The sequence below is a fragment of the Mobula birostris genome, chromosome 3, assembly GCF_030028105.1.
Source record: "Mobula birostris isolate sMobBir1 chromosome 3, sMobBir1.hap1, whole genome shotgun sequence".
Lineage (NCBI taxonomy): Eukaryota > Metazoa > Chordata > Chondrichthyes > Myliobatiformes > Myliobatidae > Mobula > Mobula birostris.
Window position 1 is genome coordinate 98,707,355 of NC_092372.1, and position 17,923 is coordinate 98,725,277.

At 42.6% G+C, this 17,923-nt stretch overlaps 1 protein-coding gene across 1 annotated transcript in view; it reads right to left on the reverse strand.

Moving 5' to 3' along the window:
- The window catches only part of cds1 (CDP-diacylglycerol synthase (phosphatidate cytidylyltransferase) 1), a 111,516-nt gene that overhangs the window by 66,425 nt on the left and 27,168 nt on the right, over positions 1-17,923 (reverse strand). The window lies entirely within an intron of this gene.

Genomic DNA, 17,923 nt, shown 5'->3' on the forward strand with positions numbered 1-17,923 from the left:
TAAAGTCTATTTGAGAGTGAGTTCTGTGAAGTGCTTGACATTTATTGCATAGATCACAGTGATCAAAACACTTGGTCGAAATTAAAAATGTACACAGTTACAATAATGCCTTGTGAACAAAATACAATATTAAATTCATGTAGGCTAGTGCGGAAAGGACATACAAATATCATACAAAATAGTTATCAAGAGTAGGTCATTCTGGACCCTCAAGGTGACAAGGCATTCAATAAGATCCAACTGTAACTTCAACTCTGCATTCTTACCTACACAAAGTAACCTTTCTCCGCCTTACTTATCGATCCATCCATCTACCAGTCTTAAAAATATTCACACTACTTCCATTGGTATTTTCTGTCTCAAAGGACGAATACATATGACCCACCAAACAAATATTTCTCCTCATGTTGTAAATGAGCGATCCTTTAATTTTAGTTCAGCGGTTTCAGGTTCTAGATTGTTGCAGAAAATAAAGCAACAACTCTCCCCTAACCCTATCAAGCCCTCTCAGAATTTTAAATAAGCATGAAATAAAGGAAGATTACCTGAAAGAAAAAGCACTAAAGCCCTTAGCACGACGAAACAGGGCATTGCACGAAAGTTTAAGCTAATAAGGCCAGAGCTGATAAAATTCTTTATTTAAGACCAGGGACATAAATTAGCAGTTATTGTAAAGGAAGCACATTCCCAAGGGAGAAAACTCAAGTCGAGAGCTAATAATGCTTATCAAAATAAGATTTGACTTGAAATTCAGAGAAGACAAGTGGAAGAAAAGTTTGAGAGTCCAGATGGAGATGTATGTATATGAATGAACAAGGTTCAAGTTCAATGTACATTATCAAAGAATGTATTAATTATACAAACTTGAGATTGGTTTGCTTACAAAGCAAGAAACACAATAGAACCCAATTCAGTATCAATTCATCATATTAGCAAGTGCAGAGCACAGCAGTTGGGGGCAGTCTTCATAGCCCTTTATCTCTTTCACCAATCGACTTCCCAGCTCTTTACTTCACACCTCCCCCGGTTTCACCTATCACCTACTACCTTGTCCTTCTTCCTCCCCTCCCCCCACCTTCTTGCTTTGACTTCTAATCTTTTTTCCAGTCCTGATGAAGGGTCTTGGGCCAAAACATCAACCATTTACTCTTTTCCATAGATGCCGCCTGGCTTGCTGACTTCCTCCAGAAAAGAGAAAGGGGCGGGAGGAGAAGAGGGGAAAACAAAACACAAATCATGCAAACCACTGAAGAAACAACATTCTGCACCAAATTGAATCCTCAGATCAGAACCCCCGAGCAAGCCCAAGTCCTCAGTAACAATTCATCTTATTAGTCAACATGGAGCACAGCAGCCGGGGCAGTCTTCATAGCCACAGCAGCATAGAAAGTGGAGTGACCATCATGAAGAGTGAGCAAAATCGGCTCTCGCCTCCGATCCCAACACCCTGTCTTTCCATTCTATCTGAGCCAGTGCTTATGTTGTCCAAGCTACAGATAGTACCTCACATTTCGACCCAGGAACTACTGCAGTGAAAGGCTCCGGCATTATGGAGAGAGAGTGAACATTGTGGACAGCGAGTGCTCCGGGTACAGATTTTGTTGCCCAGCACAAAGCCGCTCTCAAACTTTTCAAATCGGCTCGGCACCCACAGCAATCCAACCTCACACCCAGGCTGGTTTGTGCAGACAGCGGAACTCCTCTCCAGATGGATCCCTCCATCTGCGTTGACTCTGCAACACACAACCACGGCTCATGCCACAAACTCACTTCATTGTTTGATGCGATAATCTAACACAATTTACTTCAGAAAAGGTGTTATTAGTAATATCTTAAATCAAATTTCTTGCCTTGTGAACTACCAGTGAGCTGTTGCACACATTTGGTAGCACCATCTAAACTGGAGGTTCTAAAGAAACAAGCTTTCTAAAGGAAAACAAAGTTGAAAGCTTTAATAACTGTGCAAGGATATAGCATGTGTGACACAATTTTGGGAATTAAGTGTGAGCAAGCTCAAGAAGTAACATTCTTGGCTGCATTAATCTGTTTAAATAGTTAATAGCTTAAAGAAAAATGGTATTTTATTACCAAACAGTTGCGGTTCGATAGATTCAAAGATTCTAAGTCCATTTATGTTCAAAGTATGCATACAGAATACAACTCTGCAACATTCTCCTGCAGGCAGCCACAAAACACAGAAGCACCACGGAACCCATTCAAGAAAAGATCAAACACCCAACGTGCAAAAAACCAAACGGTAATAAATTACACAAATGACAAAAAACAACACAAAGAATCAAATATTAAACCAAGCATCCAGCAGCATTCAGTTCAGAGCCATGCTGCTAGTCCACTGCAGGCTGCGGAGCCATTCTTCACCAAAGCACTCCTGTACACATCAGTCGCTCCAATCAAACCACTCAAAGACCAAAGAACAAAAAAGTTACCAGAGGCCAGAGATGGAATCTGAAGACAGTTCAAGTACATACAAGAGATCAAAAACAAATTGATGCTGGCCAAAATTTTAAATCTATTCATCTGATCAAGGTATAATTTTCAGAAATGTTTCAGTGATCAACATATATAATTCTAGGATCCTAATATTAATGCCAAGTTCTTTCCCTATTCATTATAAATGATTAAAAACTTATTTGTCTTACATTAAAGAAAATCAAAATTGTAATCATATAAGCAGTCCCATAAGGTGCTAAACTGTTGAATGCACCCAATACAGTTGCTAATCCACAACAATCTACATGCACAAGGATCAGAGGAAATTATTTTATCAAGTCTAATGTATACAGAATAGTAAACAGTCAAAATGAAAAGAGCATGAATTCCAACAGATTCCAAAGGGGAAAAATAATTAAAAAACACTGCACCACTTCAGTTACATCTACAACAGGATCTTCAAGCCCGTAATATCACTCAGATTTAATATCACTGGCGTAAGTTGTGAAACTTGTTGTTTTGCGGCAGCAGTATATTGCAATATATAATTAAAAAATAATCATGTAAAATATATAAATATATATATAACACATTGAAATATATACTAAATATATAAATTAAAAATTATTGCAAAATGAGAGCAAAATAAAAAGTGAGGTTGTGTTCATGGGTTAATTGCCCATTCAGAAATCTGATGACAGGAGAGAAGAAGCTGTTCCTAAAATGTTGAGAGTGTGTCTTCAGGCTTCTGTACCTCCTCATTGATGGTAGCAATGAGAAGAGGGCATGTCCTGAGTGATGGGGTCCTTAATGATGAATGACACCTTTGAGGCATCACCTTCTGAAGGTGTCCTCGATGTTGGGGAGGCTAGTCACCCATGATAGATGTGAAGTTATCCACTTTGGTGGCAAAAATAGGAAAACAGATTATTATCTGAATGGTGGCCAATTAGGAAAAGGGGAGGTGCAACGAGACCTGGGTGTCATTATACACCAGTCATTGAAAGTGGGCATGTAGGTACAGCAGGCGGTGAAAAAGGCGAATGGTATGCTGGCATTTATAGCGAGAGGATTCGAGTACAGGAGCAGGGAGGTACTACTGCAGCTGTACAAGGCCTTGGTGACACCACACCTGGAGTATTGTGTGCAGTTTTGGTCCCCTAATCTGAGGAAAGACATCTTTGCCATAGAGGGAGTACAAAGAAGGTTCACCAGATTGATTCCTGGGATGGCAGGACTTTCATATGAAGAAAGACTGGATGAACTGGGCTTGTACTCATTGGAATTTAGAAGATTGAGGGGGGATCTGATTGAAACGTATAAAATCCTAAAGGGATTGGACAGGCTAGATGCAGGAAGATTGTTCCCGATGTTGGGGAAGTCCAGAACAAGGGGTCACAGTTTGAGGATAAAGGGGAAGCCTTTTAGGACCGAGATTAGGAAAAACTTCTTCACACAGAGAGTGGTGAATCTGTGGAATTCTCTGCCACAGGAAATAGTTGGGGCCAGTTCATTGGCTATATTTAAGAGGGAGTTAGATATGGCCCTTGTGGCTACGGGGATCGGGGGTATGGAGGGAAGGCTGGGGCGGGGTTCTGAGTTGGATGATCAGCCATGATCATAATAAATGGCGGTGCAGGCTCAAAGGGCCGAATGGCCTACTCCTGCACCTATTTTCTATGTTTCTATGATGGAGCTCGATGAGTTTACGACTTTCTGAAGTTTCATCTGATCCTGTGCAGTGGCCCCTCCATAGCAGACAGTGATGCAACCAGTTAGAATGCTCTTCACAGTACACGTGTATAAATTAACAAGTCTCTGGTGACATACTAAGCCTCCTCAAATGAAACATAGCCGTTGATGTGCCTTTTCTGTAATTGCATCAATATGTTGGATCCAGCATAGGTCTTCAGGTGATGTTGATACCCAGGAGCTTGAAACTACTTACCCTCTCCACGGTTGATCCCTCGATGAGCACTGTACTGGTGTATGTTCCCTTGATTTCCCCTTCCTGAAGTTCACAATCAATTCCTTCATCTTATTGACGTTGGGTGCAAGGCTGTTTTTGGGACATCACTCAACCAGCTGATCTATCTCACTCCTGTACACCTCCTAGTCACCATCTGAAATTCTGCCAACAATAGTTGTAGAATCAGTAAATTTATAGAACCGTTTGAACTTCTGCCAAGCCCTACAGTCATGGGTGTAGGCAGAATAGAGTAGTGAGCTAAGCATGCATCCTCGAGGTGCACCAGTGTTGACTGTTAGCGAGGAGCAGATATTATTTCTGACCCATACTGACCCTAATCTCCTGGTGAGGATGTTAAGGATCTAGTTGCAGAGGGAGGTACAGAGGCCCAGGCTTTAGAGTTTGTTGATTAGAACTGAGGGTACGATTGTGTTGAACACTGAGCTGTAATCAATAAACAGCAGCCTGACATTAGGCGATCTAAGGCCAAGTGGAGAGGCAATGAAATTGCACCTGCTGGAGGCCGATTGTAGTGACAGGCAAATTGCAGCAAGTCCAGGTCCTTGCTTAGGCAGACGCTGATTCTGGGCATGACAGCCTCTCAAAGCACTTCATCACAGTAGATGTGAGTGCAACTGGGTGGTAGTCATTAAGACAGCTCAACCTGCTCTTCTTAGGCACTGATATGATTGTCACCTTTTTGAAGCAGGTGGGAAGCTCCAAATGTAGGAGTCAGAGACTGAAGATGTCCTTGAACATTCCCACCAGCAGGTTGGCACACATTTTGAATGCCCTACAAGGTACGCCACTGGGGCCTAACGCCATACGAGGGTTGAAAGATGTTCTGACATTGGCCTCTGAGACAGAGATTTCAGGGGCACCAGACACTGCAGGGTTTCACACAGGTGTAATTTTATTTTCCCTTTCAAAGGGTATACAAAAGGCATTGAGCTACTCTCAGAATGAACCTCCATAGCCACTCATGATGTTAGGGTTCGCCTTGTAGAAAGCAATGGCCTGCAGACCTGGCCAGAGTTGACATGTGTCGAATACTATCTCCAATTTTAAATCAAAATTGTTTTTTTTCACCCTTATAACAGCCTTCCAAAGGTCATACCTTGATTTCTTGCATAGTTCTGGATCAACAGTCTTGAATGCCACAGATTAACCCTCAATAGACTATGAAACTCCTGATACATCCACAGCCTTTGATGATGCCTTGAAGAATTTGGTGACAACTGTGCTGTAGAAGACAGATCTTGGTTATAAACCTGTTCAGATAGCTGGTCGTGGTCTTGATGCACACCTGCTGCACAGATCCTCTTCTGTCTGGAAGAAATAAAATACTCTTCCCATGACCCATGAGTCGAGGCACTGCGTCATTAGCTATAAGCACAATGCTTCCTGGGAGGAAATTGCATTTTATACCTGACCATTTCTGACGTTCCTGTAACTGTGGCAAATACAACTTGACCCACTGCTTCCAAAGCAAGTTTAACAAGTATTGGACCTGCTTCCATCTACGAGAGAACAAATGTCTTCCTTTTGGAACTCTCCTGGTGTTAAAGATGGTGAGATCTTCAGAAGCAACAGTTAGTTGGGTGCTAATACTTCCAAATAATTGAGATCGGTGGATGCTTTTGAAATTTGACAACCATTGATAATAACCTCTATTTCTCAAAGGACTCTGTGAAAACCCTTTGTCAAGATTCTGTACCTTCATGGTGGAATTGAGGATCTTTTGCACAGACCTGATCAATCTCTTCCATGTCCCTCCATGATGTGAACCAGCAGGGGGGGGGGGGGTTAAAAATCCACTTAATCCCTTTATGAAGGACATCATTGATCTGTGAATGATTCCACTTCTCAACGGTTTCTCACAGCTCACGCTCAGCTCCAACAAAGTTTGTTGATTATCAGAGTGCAGCTCACTAACCTGTCCTTGTCTTATTGTAAAGCGTCAAAGTGCATTAGCATAGGAATTGGTGTCTAAAGATACGCCTTCATTGAGAACAGCTCGTATAGCTAGACAGGTGAATATGACCCTATACCTCTTCACTGTACTCCTCTGCTCTTCACCTCAAAAGGGCCAAACTAGTCTACTCCTACATGTGAAAAATAGAGGTTCATCTGGAAATCCCTTACTCTGGCAAAACCCAGCGATCTCCATTTCAGCCTTTCTGAGCTCCTCCACTGTGAGATAACCTCGACTTTCGCAGTCTCTCTCTCTCTCCCGCCTCAATGAAAACCCTTGCTGTTTTTCATCCAGTCAGACTGAGCAACAACATTGTTCACTTGCTTCCTCTTTTGACTAAGAAACAAGAGCAGGTTCTTAACTCTAAGAATCCAGGCCACTGTCTTTCTTAAATGGGTCCAATCAAGTGATAGATTATACATATTACCACGTCCACCTACTCTTCAATCTGCATGGCACTCATTGTAATACTCCTCTCGACTTTCCAGTCATGTAGCAGAAGTTCTCCAATCTGGATTCACAGCCCATTTACTTTCAGACTGAAGAAGATACTGAGGCCCTGACATCCATGTCCGATTCTTCAGGAATGCTTTCACCTTCAACCCTCCAGAGGCCACATCTGCCGGGCTGCTTGACGAGTTTATGTACCTCCATTAAGTTGCTTGAGAGACCTTAACAATTTCTGAACTTATGTCTAAAATGAAAGTTCAGAAGCTGGAAGTTTCATTTTTGATATACTCTAGCATGGAAGTGCTATCAGCCCAAAACACTGAAGTCATGAATCTGGAAGTGTTACTCTTCCTTCACAATATGCCTGTATGGCTTTCCTTTGTAGCAGTGATGAGCTCCATACAAGGGATAGAAACTGACTTCAGTACTGCTATCCTAGATTTTCCTATGATAAACGCACTGTGCACCTGTGAGTGTGTACTGTGCAACAATAGGCAGATCACTACTCCATAGCCAGTTTCACTTGCATCTGTAAAATAGTGTAACTGTGCAGCGGTAACCGGTCCAAAATCTGGGGTTTCAAACATCTAGCAAAGTCTGCTTGTCCACTCTTGAGCAACTGATGTTGGTATAGTGTCCTCCCAGCCAAGCCCCTTCTTAGAGAGATCTGGTAGGATCTTCTTAGCAAATAGCACCACTGGACTCAAGATTCGTAAAGGACCATATAAGGAACTAACTGTGGAGAGGATCCTCCTTCTAGTGAGTGGTCTGTGAGCATGATCTTAAACTTGACAGTATCAGACTGAATGCACTATGCCCACCCAATACTCTCTCCACTGAAGGTATATCTTTATCCAAATCTAAATCCTTCATGTCTTTCGCTCTTTGCCCTTCTGGTATCACAACTTGCACTATGTCTGTTGCTTATCCACTTTGAGAGTCAAAAGCCATCTTGAGCACAAATCGATATAAGGTCACAATAGACAGACACACTGCTTTCTTCCTCGGAGGACGCTGGCACAAGGCAGTCATCAACCAAGAAGCAATGCAAAATTTTAATCCAGCATCTCATGGCTGAACTGTTCTTCAATGTTGTCTGCAGAATAAAACCAAAATTGGCACAGCTTGGTGATGAAGTTGCTCCAAACAGATGTACCACCATTCTGAAGTCCACCATATCTTGATTGAGATCACCTTTAGGTCACCAGAGAAATCTCAATAGATCTGCATCTTCCACTGGTACTTTAACCCAATGAAGCACTGATTCAATATCTGTCATGATCACCACTGGTTCTTTTCTGAATCTGGTCAAGAGTCCAATCAGTGAGCAAGTATGATCTGGTCCCTGTAAAAGCTGAACATTAAGTGATAATCCCTGAAAAGTCGCTGCATAGTCAAATAAACACAAGACAAAGTTATCCTTTTCTGCGTGATAAATACCACGATGTGGAATATAACAGACTTTCCCATTACTGCATTCCAGATCCTCTGCTGGCACTCTTTCAGCATAACCTTTGGAGATGACATCGTTCATGAAAGCTGTGCAGTCAGTGCAAAATGACAAATCCTTCTTAAATCCCTTCCTTTGATTTAAAGCAAGCCATTGAGCAATCTTCCCGTCATTAGGCATGTTAACTTCCTTCTTTCTCAAAAGGCGAACTAATCTGGTAATGGCCATCGACCAGTTTTGCAGAATTTGTAACCAGCTCCATGAACTAGCAGTTTTCTCCCGACAAACCAAGTTATTCATCTTGACTACGTTCAGGAACATTAGCCTTGAATTGCTGCTGCCAAAGCTCATCCAAGTTCTAAACTGAGATCCTATTAACTGTCTGCTCTAGCTGTGCACAGTCTTTTTCCATTGCCATGACCTTCTAACAGTGGTCCATTCACAGTCCAACCCAAGCAACACACAAAATGCTGGAGGAACTCAGCAGGCCAGGCAGCAACTATGGAAAAGAGTAAATAGTCGAAGTTTCAGGCTGAGACCCTTCATCAGAACTGGAGAAAAAAAAGGTAAGGCACAGTAAGAAAGTGGGGGGAGGGGAGAAAGAAATACAAGGTAGTAAGTGATAAGTGAAATTGGGAGGGGGAGGGGTGAAGTAAAGAGCTGGGGTGGATGGATGAAAGAGATAAAGGGCTGGTGAAGGGGGAATCTGATAGGAGAGGACAAAAGGTCATGAAACAAAGGGAGGCTGAGGAACACTGGAGGGAGGTGATGGGCAGGAAGGGAGATGAGATGAGAGAGGGAAATGGGAATGGGGCGTGGTGAGGGGGTAGGGGGAAGCCATTACCAGAAGTTTGAGAAACCAATGTTCATGCCATTAAGTTGGAGGCTACCAAGACAGAATGCAAGGTGTTGCTCCTCCAAACTAAGTGTGGCCTCATTGTAGCAGTAGAGGAGGCCATGAATAGACATGTCCAAAAGGGAATAGGAAGTGGAATTAAAATGGGTGGCCACTGGGAGATCCAACTTTTTTTTATGGTGGACGGAGCATAGGTGCTCAGTGAAGAGGTCTCCCAATCTACGTCAGGTCTCACCAATATACAGGATGCCACACCAGAGGCACCGAATACAGGAAATGACTGCAACAGACTCAAGGGTGAAGTGTTGCTTTACCTGGAAGGACTGTTGGTGCCCTGAATGGTACTGAGGGGTGGAGGTGTAGAGGCAGGTGTAGCATTTGTTCTGCTTGCAAGGGTAAGTGCCAATTGGATGATCAGTAGGGAGGTACGAAAGAACAAAGAATACACACAGAGAGCAATCCATGCTGAACGCAGAAAGGGGGGAGTGGGGAGGGAAAGTTGTGCCTGGTGGTGGGATCCCATTGGAGATGAGAAGTAATGGAGAATTATGTGTTGGACGTGGAGGCTGGTGGGGTGGTAGGTGAGAACAAGAGGAACCCTATCACTGGGGTGGCGGGAGGATGGGGTAAGGACAGACATGCACAAAATGGAAGAGATGTAGTTAAGGGCAGCGTTAATCTATGGATATCCAGCCCTTATACATCTCCATTCCCCACCAGGAAGGCCTCAAGCTCCATTTCTTTCCAGACATCAGACCCAACCAGTTCCCCTCCACCACCACAATCCTGCATCTGGCAGAATTTATCCTCTCTCAATAATTTCTTCCTCAGCTCCTCCCACTTCCTTCAAACAAAAGGTGCAGCCATGGGCACTCACATAGGTCGCAGCCATGTTGGCAACATGGAAAAGTCTATGTTCCAAGCCTACACTGGTATCACTCTCCAACTTTTCCTGCGCTACATCAACAACTGCATTGGTGCTGCTTCCTGCGCTCAGGTGGAACCTGCCGACTTCTACTTTGCCTCCAACGTCAACCCTACCCTTAAACTTACCTAGTTCACTTCTGACACCTCCCTCATATTTCTCAATCTCCCTATCTCTCTCTCTCTCTCTCTCTCTCTGGAGACAGCTTATCTACCGATGTCTTTTTTAAAACCACTGACACTCACAGCTACCTGGACTACATCTCTTCCCACTGTTACTTGTAAACAATGCCATCCCCTTCTCCAAATTCCTCCGTCTCTGCCACATCTGCTCTCAGGATGAGGCTTTTCATTCCAGAATGAAGAATGTATCATCCTTCAAAGAAAGGGGCTTCCCTTCCTCCACCATCAACATTGCCCTCAAATTCATCTCTTCCATTTCATGCTCCTTTGCCCTCACCCTATCCTCCCGTCATTCCACCAGCAATAGAAATCCTCTTCTCCTTACCTACCATCCACATGACCATAAGATGTAGGAGCAGAAGTAGGACATTCGGTCCATTGAGTCTGCTCCACCATTCAATCATGGACTGATCCAATTCTTCCAGTCATCCCCACTCCCCTACCTTCTCCCCATACCCTTTGATGCCCTGGCTAATCAAGAACCTATCTATCCCTGCCTTAAATGAACCCAATGTCTTGGCCTCCACAGCCTCTTGTAGCAACAAATTCCACAGGTTTACCACCCTCTGACTAAAGTAATTTCTCCACATCTCAGTTCTAAAAGGACATCCTTCAATCCTGAAGTCGTGCCCTCTTGTCCTAGACTCCCCTACCATGGGAAATAACTTTGCTATATCTAATCTGTCTAGGCCTTTTAACATTTGGAATGTTTCTATGAGATCCCTCCCTCATTCTCCTGAACTTCAGGGAATACCACCCAAGAGTTGCCAGACGTATCTCATACAGTAACCCTTTCATTCCTGGAATCATTCTCGAATCAGTTTGTCAGCCTCCATGCCCAGCACATAATTCTCCATATCTTCCCCAATGGGATCCCACGACCTTTTCCTCCCCCGCTTCCGCTTGACCCTAAGTGACTCCCTTGTCTACTCACCCCTCTCCACTAATCTTCCTCCTAGCACTTACCCTTGCAAGCAGAACAAGTGCTCTACCTGCCCCTGCACCACCTTCCTCACTAACATTCAGGGCCTCAAACAGTCCTTTCAGGTGTGGCGACACTACTGTATCCAGTGCTCCCAGAGTGGCTTCCTGTACATCAGTGACACCTTACGTAGATTGGGAGACCACTTTGCCGAGCACCTATGCTCCGTCTGCCAGAAGAAGCTGCATCTCCCAGCGGCCACCCATTTTAATTCCACTTTCCATTCCAATTCCGACGTGTCAGTGCATGGCCTCCTCTACTGCCGTGATGAGGCCACACGCAGGTTGGAGGAGTAACACCTTGTATTCCGTTTGTGTAGCCTCGAACTTGGTGGCATGAACATAGATTTCCTCCAACTTCTGGTAATGGCCCTACCCTTCCATCATCATTCCCCATTCCCCTCTCTCATCTCCTTACCACCCGATCACCTCCCTCTGGTGCTCTTCCCCCTCCCTTTCTTCCATGGCCTTCTGTCCTCTCCTATCAGATTCCCCCTTCTCCAGCACTTCACCTCTTTCACTGACTGAATCCCTGCTCTTTACTCCCCCCACCCCACCCTCCCCGGTTTTACCTATCACCTGCTACCTTGCATTTCTTTCTCCCCTCCCAACTTCTTACTCTGACCTCAATTTTTTCTCCAGTTCTGATGAAGGGTATCGGCCCAAGATGTTTGTTTACTCTTTTCCATAGATGCTGCCCAGCCTGCTGAGTTCCTCAGCATTTTCTGTGTGTTGCTTGGATTTCCAGCATCTGCAGATTTTCTCTTTTTGTGACAGTCCAATCCAGCATTGTTCTAATTGTATAGGGTCCATCATTAACACTGCAAATCACTTACAACGGCTCCAATGCTTTAGGCACACTTGTCCCTATCACCAGTTCAATTTCTGATTCAAACTCTGGCAAATGGACATGTTTCAGGTGTGACCATCCTTTGTAATCCCTCTGTGGACAGGCATACTTTCCTGCCCATAGATGTTAGGTAGATCACAATAGTTTTCACCATCTAAGCCAGCCACTTCCAATCTTGAAACAATGTAGAAATACACAATCTTCTCTTGACCCATGGTATGTAAGAGAATGCATGACCTTACTGTGAAGCTGAGGTTGTTCATGAAGCCCACTGCTACACTTCCTTGAACTAGGAAAGCATAAGTAACCACTGGCTTGCTACACTTCCTAGACTTTACTTGTACTGGAATTATGGGAAATTTACAATCATGATCACTAGCCCCTGCAAGGCCATTGGATACCAGGGCACCACTCACTGCTGTGTCAGATTCTTTCATGGCCTGTTTCAGTTCTGCACGCTTCTCGTGGGAGCAAATATGAAGTATGCTGGGATGCTTGCCATTGCATATCTTGCATAAAAGATGCTTCCTGCAATCTTTCTTGATGTGTTCTGTACTCCAGTACACAAACAGCCAAAGCAGACGCCGTTTTCGTCTTCTTTTAGGAAGGCGATCTTCTCACTATGACCCACTTTCTCTAGCTAAGGACCCTTGCAGAACAAAAAACCCTTTTGGCTGACAAGACCATTTCCCTTCCATTAGTTCCCAGGTTCAGTTTTAGCTTTACTTCTCACAGTGACAGCAAAGCTACTTCCTTTAGCCTTGGAATGACATTGTGACTTAATTTTGTTTACAGCTTTGCTTAATGCCAGTGATGTAACATCCTGTACATTCCCAAATACTGGGTGTGTGGGAATCTTTATCTGCCCTTCAATAAAATCAACAATATCAGTGAAAGTAATCTTATGGTTGGCTGTCCTTGGAGTTCATACCACCATTCTCCATTTATTCTAAGTATATAGGACAATTTCTTTACGACAATCAAAATGTTAGCAGGATTGTCCAGCTCACGTATGTACTGTACGTCTTCCATGGCATTGGAATAGCCTCTAAGAAAAAGACTATAGCTCCTGAAGAGCTTTACATCTTCAGATTTGATAGGTACCCAAGAAAGAGTTTTTTTGCATGTAGGCAGATGCAATTTTTCTTCATTCTCAAAACGTCCCTGAAGTAAAGCCTTAGCCTTTACATATCCTTTCTTATGGTCGACATGCTGGCAACTTCTGACAAGTTTTCTAGAGCAACCCCTTGTGTACTGTTCAAGGAAATAGAGGCAGGCACTTTTGCTGTCAGTCTTGCCTTTAACACTATTTTCAAAAACCCTCATGAATGCATAATTCTGCAATGGATCTCCATCAAAGATTTGAATCTCTCTTTTAGGCAAAGACTAAATGCACTGCGTAACCAATAAGGTTATTTCATTTTACCTCTTCACATCAGTAATACTAATTTGACCTCACAAGAGTGTTTCCATGCTATAAGTTAATGTCCCTGTGAGCACGTTGAGTTGTTAGATATGACATAGGTTCAGCGTGCCTCATTAGTGCAGGATGACAGTAAACATCCTGAACTACCTCTTGGGGGTCTTGTTCATGTTTCACAGAGATCTGAGGAACGAATATATCAGCATTGACATTGGATGTTTTTGTTTTTCTCTGTGCCTCTTCAATATAGGAACTCACACCATAGGATTATCCTGCTGGAGCGCTTTTAGCACTTGCCTTATTTGAAGCATTAGTACATTAACTTTGGCTACCTGTGCGGCAATTTCTTCCCGCAACTTAATCTGCTCCTCCTTTTTCCATTGCCGTTCCTCTTGCTCGTCGGGCATATGTTTGTCCTTCAATATTTGTTATTGTGTGATTAATATAGCCTCTATTTATAATGTGAGCACAGAGGGTATTAGATACAGAAGATGCTCTGCCTGCAGAACTTCTGAGTGCTGACACACTGTTGCTCGGGTCTATGTCATCTTGTGAGTCCTCTGCTATAAGCATAGTCAAAGCATGCCTAGAAATTTGAGAAGCATTGTCTTATGCAAGGTGAGACAATAATTTACTCCTTGCAGAAACATAACTTCAGTACAACATGTTTTGCTCAACTATTGTTTCACATCCCCTATGAAGGCATTACAATATCGACCAACGTTTGAAAACATCTATCTGGTCTCTCCCATTCAAACTTGGGAAGTAATGTGATTAGCATGTGATGTTGCTTAGCAACAGCCTCACAGAGACTAATCAAGTCCTCAGGACGAACTGCACTTGTAAGACACTTTCCTTATTTCTCAGAAGATCCTTAGTTGATGATATTAAACCTTTAATTTTGTTCACATTTGCTTCATATTCCTTTTCAAGGCTTTCCTTTCTATCCATTAAAGCAAGCTTAATTTCTCTTTTGCCAGCCCGTGAGGATTGCTGGTGCCAGTTCCATGCTTTGATTCACTCATATTACCTTTTCAAGCTGCACCATTCGCAATTAACTCTTTGTTCACCCGCAGATCCGGCAATATTCCATTCAATAAAAGTAAACAACAAACTGTCTATGCAGCCTCGATGCTTAAACCACACCGAACAAACAGCCTTCAAATTCAAATGTCAGCAATTGGAATATTTCAGCAGGTCAATAAAACAAAGCGATGAACCCTCAGGCCAACACCATATGATCGAGCAATGGTCCCCAATGGACAAGCAGCGCTGACCATTCAAAACTGTGTTCAAACCAACAAAATACTGGATTAACTCAGCAGGTCAGGCAGGATCTATGGAAAAGAGTAAACTGTTGACATTTTGGGCCAAGACCCTTCTTCAGATTAAAAAAACCTAACAAAACTAAATTAGTGATTGAATAGTGTTCAAAATCGGGCCAGCTGGTGGCGCAACGACATCAGCGCCGCACCCAAGAGCGGGGGTTCCCGGGTTCGAAACTAGTCGGGTCCACTCCCAAGTACACCTTCCACCGATGCCGGGTTGAGTGTCGAGATTGCAACTCGACTTCATAAAATAAAGGGAAAATACTGCGAAAATGTCTGTGTGAGGACATATACTGCAAAAATGTCTGTCTTTCTCGCTCCGTGCCTTGTAAAAAGCCATGAAAAATCCATCATCACGGACACACAGACGCACACACACACTCACAGATGCGCACGCACAAGACTTGCACACACGCAGGCACACACCAAGAAAATATCACCCCATGGCTTACCCCCTCTCAACTAGATTAACCCAAACTAACTAAGCATGAATATACTCACTTGCTTCCACCATGCTCCAAACCACGTGACAGATTATCACATTAAACAGAAAATAGATACATGACTCCTACAATGTACATGTAGCCTTGGCACCTTTCATTACGACCACATATAATCCCTCTTTTCATCAAAGCTTGGAATTCTGCCATAAAATACACAAATTAATCCAGCTTCTAGGTTTGTAACCAACTGTTCTAATGATAAATTGACTTCAGCTGAGTAATTCTCAGAAAATAAACTCAAGACAACTTGACAGACTGAACCCTGGTCTCCGCACAAACTGCAACTGGATGTTGCTTGCCCTTTCTCTTAAACATTCACTATATCTGACTGGTTACTTGCTTATAGACTGGGTCTGCTTTATTTTGATGGTTTCAGTAAATTATTCTGATGTGGCCAATTTCATCATAATGATAATCATAATTGATGGTGCTTCCATATTTGCAACTGCTGTTGAACATAGTACCAACAAATTCATAAACATAAAAACCAACAACCCTGCACCAGACCTTGAGGGAAATCCTTAGATAATTTCATCAACAATTGGCACTTAACAAATCAGTCAAGTATATTGAAATGCTGCCACAAAAGAATATGAAATACTACAGCCATTATAATCCTACATTGTTGCAGCTTAATTCAATCACATGCTTAGACATAACTACATTCACTTTTTTTTGGAAAGAACTTTTTTGGTGGGATAGGAAGTAATATTCAATAAGAGTAATGATGCAGGCAGTAAGGTAACAAATATTTCTATTTCATCTTTTATTTCTAATCAGCCATTGCAGATGCCATCTTCCAAGCCCTACACTCATCTCTGGAGTATCTGTACAGTAAAGACACCTATGCTAGAGTATTGTTTATTGACCAGATCTCAACTTCCAACATTATAATTCCATGCAAGTCCATCTCCAAACTCCTGGACCTAGTACCCAACACCACCCTTTGCAACTGGATCCTTAACTTCCTGATCAACAGGCCTCCATCAATCAGTAAGGATAAGGAGTAATACGTCCACCACAATTAACCTCAACAACGGTGCCCCACAAAGCTGTATCCTCAGCCTCTTACTCTATTTCCTATACACTCACAACTGTGTGGTCAGATCCTGATCTAACTCCATCTAAAAGTTCGCACATGACACCACCGTAATGGGTAGCATCTCAAATAACAATGAAATGGAGTACATGAAGGAGATAGAGAGACAATAACCTTTCCCTCAATGTCAGCAAAACAAAATAGCTGGCCTTTGACTTCAGGAAAGGGGCAGTGCACATGCTCCTGCTTACATCAATGGAGCTGAGGTTGACAAGGTTGAGAACTTCCAAGCTCTAGGAGTGAACATCACTGAAAACCTGTCCTGGTTCAATTACGTTGATACTATTGTCAAGAAAGCTTACCAGCACCTGTAGTACCTCAGGAGGGCAAAAATGTGTCCTTTTTGACTCTCGCCAATTTTTAGTGGATGCACCATAGAAAATATCCTATCCAGGTGGATCATGGCTTGGTATGACAACTGCTCTGCCATGACTGCAAGAAATTGCAGAGATTTATTAGCACAGCATTGAAACCACCCTTCCCTTCATGGATTCTATCTACACTCTTCATTGCCTTGGTAAAACAATCAGCATAATCAAAGATCCCAGCCACCCCAGGCTCCTCTCCCATTGGGCAGAAGATACAAACGGCTGAAAGCATGCATCACTAAGCTCGAGGACAGCTTTACCTACTGTCATAAGACTATTGTGCAGATCACTAATATGATAAGATGGATTCCTGACTTCAGTTTGACTTGCACCTTACTGTCTACCTGCACTACACTTTCTCAGTAACAGTAACACTATATTCTGCACTCTTACTGTTTTACCTTGTACCACCTCAAAGCGCTGTTGTAATGTTATACAAGCAGAATGAAAAACTAGCTTTTCACTGTACCTCGGTACATGTGACAATATTAAACCAATTCTGAAAATACTACTACAAGCAGCATATGTACTTGACAATTCACGAAATTTTCCCCCTGCAGTACACCAAGAACAAGCTCTGTCTTGTACTATCCCGCCTTTTGTTATCTTCTCTGTTCAGTTTCCCAGTAAATAATATTATTACTATGATTGATTGAACAATAGTTACAATACTGAAAAATATTTACACACAATCATGTTTCACACAGTAAAATATTTAATTTGGCAAATGCATGACTTCACATAATCAAACACGATAAACATGTCTGAACTAGTTTTCATCATTTATAAGAACAGTATTTATGCAGTTACGCATTAATTGCCAATTAAAAGTTAGGATATTTAGATCTAATCCCAATTGAAAAATAAAGGTTTCAATGCATGTAATATGTAATTCCTGCTATTTAACTTAGTAAATCCAAGAATGCTTGAATTAACCATCTTGCTGTCAACATAGCAAATTACACGCAAAGTGATATCTTACAACAGGTACAAGGTTTATAATTCATTTTTAAAAATCTGAAAGGCCAGCTATTCCAGTGACCCAAATATTTTACAGTTATTGTGCTGATGGCTAGTCAGCAGTTCTGCGGATTAATGTTAGCTAGCCGCAGT